Consider the following 10,312-nt stretch of genomic DNA (forward strand, 5'->3'; position numbering starts at 1 on the left):
GTGGGAGGGAGGGAGACGCAAGAGGGAAGAGATATGGGAACATATGTATATGTATAACTGATTCACTTTGTTGTAAAGCAGAAACTAACACACCATTGTAAAGCAATTATACTCCAATAAAGATGTTTTTTTAAAAAAATAAATAAATAAAAATAATTTGGACCAAAAAAAAAAGTACATGTATGCTTTGTTTTAATAAACCTAAAATGTGGACATATTACTGAAACAAATAAATTGAGGATATAACGGTGTATCAGGGAGAATCTTATTACAAAAATATGTTTTAAATGTCCCTATAATGATTTTTTAAATGACATTGACAGAAAATGTCCTTTTATGTAAAAAAGACATGAATTTGGATATTATTTCATAAATGCATTTTCAATAAAATATCATATTAGCTACAAGTTTGTGCTCAGTCTTTGCTGCTAAGTTAGGTATTAACTGAAAGGATTTTTGCAAAGGAAAGCTCTGGCTTACTTGAGTTCAGATGAAGGAAACATAGAGCCACCCTTTCGGATTCTTAGATCCTTCCTATGCACAGAATAGGCTAAGTGAATTAAGCTCTTTGACATCCACACATTAGAACAGAAGCCCCTTGTCAGGTGTGCACGGATCAGGAGAGGATGCCTGTATGGATCTTCATTGTCCTGCCCTCTCCACAACCTCAGGGTTGTGTGACCCTGCTCCACTAGCTTATACAGCCCTCTGATGGATGAGGTGGAATGAGCTAGAAAGCAATCTTGTACCCATCCTTGCTGGACCGCTGCATTGTCATTCAGGGAAGGCCTAGGAATGGGGTTTGGTCTCAGTGAGGGTCTCCAGCACCATTGGAAGACCTCCAATGGAATGACCCCACCCACCTGAAGGCCTATAATTACTAATTCTGTGTTTCCTTTCACTTGTCAAACTTCTGTATCTCCACTGGAATACAGTCAAGGTGGGTAGAGACTGTATTTATTTAAGGCATGTTGGTGTCCAGAGTTGGCCTCGTGGCCAGTAAATACTTGTTGAGTGTGTGTGGGAGTGAGATAACGGACTCTGACTCTTGACCTTACTAGTGGGGGCAGTCCACAAAAATCCTTGAATTTTTCCCTTTGGAGATGCTTTGCTCTTTTAATTCATCCAAGCATATCCCTATCTCTTGTACTCTCATGAGATCTGCTTGATCTTTATCTGATTTGCTCAGCCCAGAATCTCTGAGAATAGTGCCCTGGTCAAAGGTATTCCAAGGCTCAGATATGCAGTGTTTGCATTAAGGAAATTAAGTATTTCCTTAATGCTTACATATTCATCTAAAACATCTTCTGATTCCAGTGATTAAAAAGATACCAAAACTGAATATAAGTGGTCATAAGCTATCGTGTGTGTATAGTGATGGTATCTGATTAAGATAGTTTTATTCCATGATAGCCTATACTTAGTACTGTTTGGGTCATGAAAAATGATCAGTTCCATCTTTGACTTGATGAGAAGCAAGTGCACAGGTATTACATAGAAAAGAGGTTAAGCAGACAATAAGGTTGTCAGGGACCTGATGAGGAAGTAATTTAAAAAGCATAGTTATCAATGATCTGGAAACCCCACCAAACAAAACAGTTGACATTTGGGGCCATACAGAAAAACTGACATTCTGGGACTATGTATGATGTTCACATCTAAAAAGAACTTGGTGGACTACACCTTCTCTTATAATGCCATTACAGATGAAGTATGTATATGCTAGTGTATCTAATCTATGTGTAAATTTATTATCACTTCAGATTGAGAAACCTGTTGATATTGTATTGAAATGATTGAGAATGAGTTCTGATTTTATTTTTGGGTCAAACTGTCTAAACTTTATTCCCAGTTGTGTGAACTTGGGCAATTTGTTTAATCCTAGGAACCTCAGTTTTCTCTTTAGTGTAGTGGGAATATAAGTAGTACCTACATCACAGGATTATTATGAGGATCAAATGGGGTAATATGTGTAAAGCACTTAGAACAACACCTAGAACAAAATAAGAGGTCAACAATCATTAGTTATTATATTATTTTCTGCTATTATGTGTACATGTATGTATGTGTATCTACATCTGTATATCTATATGAACCTGTTCTGTGTTCAATAGCCTCTCTGAGGCTCACCATGGGAGGGGTGCTGTAAGGTCACCAAGGTGCTGGATGACATTGTTCTCCCTGGGATTGGATTGAAATGTCAAGTGGGTGGAGAAAAAAAATGCCTAAAGTCCTCAGGGAGGATTCACACCTTGAAGCTTCATCAGCATTTAGAGCAAGTGTCAATTACTGACCTGACAGCTTACCTCTGAGGCTGAGGTCGGGGTTCTTTCTACAGGGCCAATAGGACAGAAGTCCTGACTTTTTTCCTGAGAGGGTAGGTGGGAGGAGTCCTCAGGAGAGTCACTCACAGCTGGACAATAGCCAAGTTGGGAATATTTACGCCGTAGAAATGGATAATGCTTCAAACCAGGCCCTTTTCTTTCTGCTGCGCTGGTGGTTAAACCCATCCCAGAGCACTCCTAGTGGTCCTGGACGGCTAGCTGGGAGCGCAGGCTTGTACTGAGGGAATGTGCACACCAGGAGGTTGTGAATCTTGGTGTTGGCTTGTGAGGATGGAGCAATCCTAGCTCCCCTCTGGAAGGAGAATAAGCTCAGCCTGTTGATTTTTTAATCCATGTATTTTCATCTGGAGGAAAGATGCAGTTGTTTCAAGTCACTGTTGTAACTGTGATCTAAACATCATTCCTCTTCCATATAGATATTGATGTATTTGGGGTTTTTTTTGAAATTTTGAATTTTATTTTTTTATACAGCAGTTTCTTACTAGTTATACGATATTGATTTTAAAAGAGATACAATTATGAATATTTAAAGAATTTCCTCATCTTTTAGGTTGACTGAACTCCTGCCAAAATGTCCTGCCAGCAAAACCAGCAGCAGTGCCAGCTCCCTCCCAAGGGTCCCCTAAGTGCCCCACCCCCAAAATGGCCACCTAAGTGTCCCCCAAAGTGCCCACCCCAGTGCCCAGCCCCATGTCCCCCTCCAGTCTCTTCCTGCTGTGGCCCCAGCTCTGGGGCGGGGGCTGCTGCCTGGACCACCGCAGGCCCTTCTCCTCCACCGGCGCCAGCACCAGAGCCCCGACTGCTGTGAGCTGAGCCCTCGGGGGCTCTGGCTGCTGACCTGACCCTAGAGCAGCTGCTGGGGAACGGAATGACCGAGAACCTGCTACGGCCAGATGCCCCCCTCCTCCCTCTCGTCTCCCAGGACACGGGCTGACAGGGACCCCAGAGACTCACAGAGCTTCCTGGGGAGAATCCTGTGTTTGGTCGGGCAGCCCAGAGGCTCAGCCTGGATATTAGTCTCCTTCCCTCTCTTCTCCGCGTTGGAATGAAGCTCTGATTTCCCCCCTGCAAAACCTCTTGGTCCTTCTCCTCTTCTTCGTCATCTCCAACATCCCCCAGAGTTCAGGGCCTCACAAGCCTGCTGTTCATGATGCAGGGACAGGACCTGAGTGATTAGAAGGAAAAGCTGCTCTGAGGACTGATTCCCTCCAGGAGGGTCCCCTCCGGCCCCAGCAGCTTCGTCTTCCCACAGTAGGCTGTACACAGGTCCCTGTATTCTGTGTGTTCCGCAGGCTGAGAAGGGCTAGGAAGCACTGCTTTGTGGCGTGTTGCCTGTCTAGGAAGAGGGACAGATCTCCATCCCACAGAACTTCCCTCCTGTTAGAACACACAGGTGGATAAAATGCTTGAAGTGGGTATGGAGACCCTCCCCTCCCCCACCAAATACAGTCGTGGTCACTGAGCTCCCTTCCAAGGAGGGGAGTCTGGTTCGGATTCAGCCTTTCCACTCACTGCATCCGATACACGGTCCCTCTCCCCAGTGTTTGATCTGCTGCCTCAGGATCCGGTCCTGTCGCCTGGAGGAGTGATGAGTGTGGGGATACTTATCAGAAAAAACACTAATGTGAAACTGAGAAAATAAGAAAAACAGGTGGGCAGCTCTAGGGAGGAATGGGGCTCCCGTCCTTCAGTATGTGTCCTCTCAGCTCAGTCTCCAGGGACATCAGGGCTGAGAAGCACTTGCTCCAGGATGGTCAGGGGTCCAGGGGGTCCCAGGGGAAGGCGAGGGCCGCAGGGCACCTGGGGGAAGGACTAAGGCTCTTCAGAGTCAGGTAGGCCGTCTATGTGAGGATGGTAGACTCGGCAGAGAGGTTCTGACCAGGGTGGGGCTCTACTTAAGAGGTCTGGTCCCTTCTTCACCTCACAGCTGCTGACCAGAAACGATAGCCTTTGTCTGACTGCCCTGAGCTGCTGTCCTCGCCCCTGTTCTAAATCACCCTCTGCCCTGAGTCACTTTCTTTTGTTTATGCTCTTCTCTGTTTCTGCCAGTCTCCCTATTCATTTTCCAGTCCCTGGCCAGTAGTAATTTTGATCTTTTAAAAACGTGTTTATTGGCCATTTCTACAAAATTTATTATATTATTTAAAATTTTTCTTTTAAACTTTACAGAACTTGCTATATTAACCTTGATCTGTCTTTATTAAAATATTTAATGTATCAGATTTTATTGACTTTATAATATCTTTGGTTATAGAAACATTTTTAGTCTTTATGTAATAAATTATGTCTTTGTTTTTATAGCTTCGAGGTTTCTGGAGCTGGCAAGAGGTTTCCCCTTGTCCTTAGTGTTTACATGTCAGCAAACAAAGCAAAACAACCCTCTAACCAACCCCCCAAAAAAACAGTAAAAAAAGAATTAGCTCACCAAGCAGGGGACCTAGGTATTCGGTGGTAGGGGAGGCTTAGTAGAAGGTGGAGCCCGGAATCTGCTTTCAGAGACTTCTGTCTTAAGTAAGAGCAGCTCACTGAGCCCTTCCTTTCTCCAGGGGTCTGTACTCTGGGATCCTCATACCCCTTCCACAGGGAACAACTAGCCTTCTATACACACGAGATTTCCCAATCTATTTTTTTTTAGTTGCATCTTACCGTGTGTTTGGTATGGGTGCATGTGTGTTAGAAATTGTTCTACCACTACAGCAGAAACTCAAAATTATAGCAATGTAGAATAGAAAGCAGACTGTCTTCACTCGTATACAGTGAAGTCAGAGGTAGGTGTCCCATGGCTGCTATGTGGCTCCAAGGAGTCATCAGAAAGGATGCCTTTCTATCTGATTTCATCGTTAGTGCTGCTGTTTCCTGCAAGGCACTCTGATCTCAGGTGGCTGATGGTATTCTGAGCAGCAAGTCTGCATTTTAGGTGGGAAGAAGGGAAAAGTGTGAGTAAAGGTCTTCCTAGGTCAATACCCCTTTACTGAGCTTTTCTAAAGCCCAACAAGCCCTTGAATCCCATTGACTGCCTGTAGGAACAAGAGAGGTGGAGAAGTGTAGGTTTTTGTAACTGGACACTATGGACATCAGTGTAGAGATTCTGTAAGTTAGGGATGAAGGGGAGAGTAAGCAGTGGACACACAACCAGAATATCTGCGCATATTTTGACTTTCTAGGAAAGATGGTCGGGTACTGGGTATCTGGAAGTAGCGACACAGAGTCTCCTGGGTGTGCTTCATTGTATCTGGAGAGTCACCCAGGCAGCATTTAGCATAAACATTTAGGAACATCATACCCACCGTGGCACCTGCATGGGCTCTGAGGTATACGCTGGGGCAGGTCCAGGTGGAAAACTAATCAGGCAGAAAGGTTGGGAGTTTCCAGAACTGCAGCAGGGAATCTGGGGCGCTGTGTGGAGACAAGCAGAAAAGCTGGCTTATCTGCAAGTGAGGGAGACTCAGGGTTACTTCTATCTCCTCACCTCTCATCCAGCAGCCACCCAGATATGGACCGAGGACCAGGGTCTTGACTGGTGTCTCAGCACAAGAAGAGGGTGAAGTAGAACCTCAGAGCATCAGACTCTGGGAAGAGCTGTGCAAACACAACGCAAATTTGGTTTTTATAAAAGCTCCATCCCTTCAAAAATATCTAGTGGGGGTTACTGTTATTATCCCATTATTCTCTTTAAAAATATTAAAACTAGATTCACATAATTAGATTTCCATATTAAGTCAAATAATTTTGAAATACCAACATGCTCAGTACAATTTTGATTGGAGTTGCACAGAAAGTACAATTTGGTTTGGGAAGAACTGACTTGTTTATAATATTCATTCTTCCCTTCCAGAGAAAAAACATGCCCCTCTACTCAACTTTCATTGTACACCTGATTACAAAGCTTTGTAGCTTCATTGATATAAGCTCTTAAGCTGTTATTAAGGTGATTTTTATTAAGATGATTTTCCCAGCTTTATTGAGATATAATTGACATATAATTGTGTAAGTTTAAGGTGTACAATGTGATGATTTATAATGTATATGATGTGAAATATTTACCATAATAAGGTTAGTTGGCATATCCTTAACCTCACCTAAGTACCATTTTTGTTTTTGTTATGAGAGAAAAAGCAATCCAAGAGATGCTCTAGATGCTGGAGTTTACAGACTAGTACTTAATATAACTTTAATAAATATGTTAAAGAAAACAGAGAAAAGGAGGATAAATCAGATGAAAAGGAGGAGAATTTCAACAAAGAACTGGAATCAATAAAAAATCAAGTGGATATCCTAGAACTAAAGAATGTAGCATCTGGAGTTAGAAGCTTACTGGATTGATCTAATAGCAGACTGGGAATGGCAGAAGACAGGATAAGTGAAGAAAGGTCAAAAGAAGATATACAAACCTATGCACACAGAGGAAAAATGCCAGGGTCGGGGGCAGAGTGAACAAGTCAAATGCATCATGCTTGAGAAGTCAATATGCATGTAACTAGAGTCCACAAGGAGAAGGGAGAATGAGACAGAGCAATCCTTGAAGAAATAATGACCAAGAATTTTCAAAATATGGTGAAAGACACAGAGGTTCAAAAATTTCAACAAACTTCAAACATGATTCATATAAAGAAGTCCTCATCTAAGCAAATAATAGTGAAATTACAGAAAATCAAAGCATATGTATAATCTCAAAAGCAGTCAGAGTGGGCTTCCCTGGTGGCACAGTGTTTGCGAGTCCGTCTGCTGATGCAGGGCACAGGGGTTCGTGCCCCGGTCCGGGAAGATCCCACATGCCGCGGAGCGGCTGGGCCCGTGAGCCATGGCCGCTGAGCCTGCGCGTCCGGAGCCTGTACTCCGCAACGGGAGAGGCCACAACAGTGAGAGGCCCGCGTACCACAAAAAAAAAAAAAAAAAGCAGTCAGACTGGTAGAAATATATAATTTTCAAAGGAGTAATAATAAAAATTATGGCTGACTTTTCAACAGAAATTATAGGCCTCATATTATGATGGAATCACATCTTTAAAGTGCTAGGGAAAAGCATATTTATACAACAGTGAGAGGCCCGCGTACCACAAAAAAAAAAAAAAGCAGTCAGACTGGTAGAAACATATAATTTTCAAAGGAGTAATAATAAAAATTATGGCTGACTTTTCAACAGAAATTATAGGCCTCATATTATGATGGAATCACATCTTTAAAGTGCTAGGGAAAAGCATATTTATAATATAATAGCATATAATATAATAGCTCAAAACTGGAAACAACCCAAATGTCTATCAACAGTTGAATGGTATGGTAAACAGAATAATGGCCCCCGAAGGATGTCAAAGTCCTAATCCCCAGAATGTGAATACTTTACATAACAGGGGATTTTGCAGATGTGATTAAATTAAGGACCTCAAGGTGGGAAGATTATGCTGGATTATTTATGCGGGCCCAATCTAAATTACATGGGTCCTTAAAATCAGAGAACCTTTTCTTTTTCTTTTTTTTTTTAAATCTATTTTATTTATTTATTGTTGGCTGCGTTGGGTCTGTTGCTGCGCGCGGGCTTTCTCTAGTTGCAGTGAGCGGGGGCTACTCTTCGTTGTGGTGCACGGCCTTCTCACTAAGGTGGCTTCTCTTGTTGCGGAGCACGGGCCCTAGGCACGCAGGCTTCAGTAGTTGTGGCACGTGGGCTCAGTAGTTGTGGCTAGCGTGCTCTAGAGCACAGGCTCAGTAGTGGTGGCGCACAGGCTTGGTTGCTCTGCAGCATGCGGGATCTTCACGGACCAGGGCTTGAACCCGCCTCCCCTGCATTGGAAGGCAGATTTTTAACCACTGCACCACCAGGGAAGCCCATCAGAGAACCTTTTCTGACTCTATTCAGAGAAGGAGGTATAAATACTGAAGAATGGTCAGAAAGATGAAAAGTTGTTGGCTTTGAAGATGGAGGAAGTAGCCACGAACCAAGGAATACAGGCAGCCTCCAGAAGCTGGAAAAGGCGAGGAAACAGACCCTGCCCTAGAGCCTCCAGAAAGGAATGCAGCTCTGCCTAGACCTTGATTTTAGCCCACTGATATCTTTATTGGACTTTTAACCTACAGATCTGTAAGATAATAAATTTGTGTTGTTTTAAACCACTAAATTTGTGGTGATTTATTATAGCAGCATCAGAAAACTAATACAAATGGATTTAAATATATATAGGGTATAGTCATAAAACACATCTATAAAAAGAACAAACTCAACAATATAGATGAACCTCACAGATACAATGTTGAGTGAAAATAAGTAAGATACAAAATAGTATGAATCCATTTATTTCTATGTGAAGTTCAAGAACAGGCAAGAGCAATCTGTGGTGATAGAGTTCAGAATAATAGTTAGTCTTTGCACTAAATGAAAAGGCACATGAGGCAGATTTTTGAGGTGCTGAAAATGTTCTTTATCTTGATCTAGATGGTTACTACAGAGGTGCATACATGTGTAACAATGCATTGAGTTCAACACTTAAGGTTTATGTAATCTGCTAGTTAAAGTTATACCTCTATATAAAAAAAATAATGGGGAAAGGCTAGAATACTCACTTGTTGACACAGTTAGCAATCCGTAGAGTAAAAAATATTTTTTAAACTTATTTTGTTTTTAATTTGTTAGTTCTCCACTAGAGGGCACCCCTGCACAAGAGCAAGTCTTCATTTAATGTTGCAGAGATGGCCATTGGCAGCCTGCCCCAGGCTGGCTTTACATACAGTTCACCTCCAACATTTCTCCCTCGTAGTCACTATGCCCTTTTAAACTATTTGTGGGAGGCACACATGTAGCCAGACAATCACGCTAAAGTGTGATAAGTGCTGTGACAAAATCTTTTTTTCAACTATTAGACAAGAGCAGATAGGAATCTGGGCGGCCAGATCAAAGGATGAGCAAGGTTTAGCAATACCTAAAATGCATGCAGTCTGTCTCTGTTCAAAAAGTCAAAGCCTTGGGCTTCCCTGGTGGCGCAGTGGTTGAGAGTCTGCCTGCCGATGCAGGGGACACAGGTTCGTGCCCCAAAAAGTCAAAGCCTTAACATCTGGAGATGTTTGTGTGAATTTTGACCCCTAAAAGTCTTAAGAAAGGATGTTCTTGAGTTGCCAGCATCAATATTTAGTATAAAAAAGTTTTTAAGTGTGATAACTCTTTGGAACTCTCCCACGAAAAGAGGGCCTTCTTCTTCCATTTTTATAAACTCCACACATCTCTACAGATCAAAGTGCAGTCTGTCCTCTATTTACTGTAGTCTGTTGCTATTCATTCATGCTTTCTTTCAACAGTTATTGAGCACCTTACCATGTCCCAGGCCCTGTCATCCAGAATCAGAGGTAAGGATGCTAATCCCCTGTCCTCAAGCGGTTCACACACTGGGGGAGACAAACGATCACCACACAGTCTAAGGAAATAGCATGGGGGCCACACAGGACTGGGAGGTGGGGAGGGGGGATTAAAGGATGGTCTCTGGGAATAGGTGGTTTTTGAAGTTGTGATAGTTTAACAGGAGATGAAGGACATCTTAGGTGTAGAAAATATTGTTTCTAACGCATACCAGCACAAGCTGTGACAAAGGGACATTAGCATGATGCTACCATAAAGGTACCAGATAAACAAACTGCTTTGGGAAGACTGAAAAGGGAGGAATTAATTTGGTAGAGTCACATCTAGGAAGGTTTTATGTGCCACTTCCAGGTTGACCTGGAAAAAATGAGTGAAGATTCACTTGGTGAAAAGGTGGTTTGCACAGGCAACAAGCAGGTGGCGCCCACACTTCTCCGCAGCTTGCAGATACTGCCTGGCCAGATGCTCCCAAAAGTACACCACCACCCCCCACCCCCCCCAGGAAGGAGCCAAATGCAGAAGATACCTGCCTGGACCAACCCCATCCCCTCCCCCACCTAACACACACACACACACACACACACACACACACACACACACACACACACACACAGCATAGCATATAC

At 43.0% G+C, this 10,312-nt stretch overlaps 1 long non-coding RNA gene across 8 annotated transcripts in view; it reads right to left on the reverse strand.

Moving 5' to 3' along the window:
• The window catches only part of LOC102977973 (uncharacterized), a 29,905-nt gene extending 22,575 nt beyond the window's left edge, over window positions 1–7,330 (reverse strand). For 4 of the 8 annotated variants that reach the window (XR_008617126.1, XR_008617120.1, XR_008617123.1 and 1 more), the window contains exons 1-3: window positions 5,633–7,329; window positions 3,858–5,251; window positions 3,300–3,510 (exon numbers count right to left, since the gene is read on the reverse strand). This is a non-coding gene — a long non-coding RNA (uncharacterized lncRNA). Of the gene's footprint in view, window positions 1–2,306; window positions 2,690–3,299; window positions 3,511–3,857; window positions 5,252–5,632 lie in introns of all 8 variants that reach the window. The other 4 variants (XR_008617121.1, XR_002890625.3, XR_008617124.1 and 1 more) reach the window with 4 other exon arrangements.
• Window positions 7,331–10,312: the final 2,982 nt, after the last annotated feature.

This window comes from Physeter macrocephalus, chromosome 4 (assembly GCF_002837175.3).
Source record: "Physeter macrocephalus isolate SW-GA chromosome 4, ASM283717v5, whole genome shotgun sequence".
In the NCBI taxonomy this organism is placed as follows: Eukaryota; Metazoa; Chordata; class Mammalia; order Artiodactyla; family Physeteridae; genus Physeter; species Physeter macrocephalus.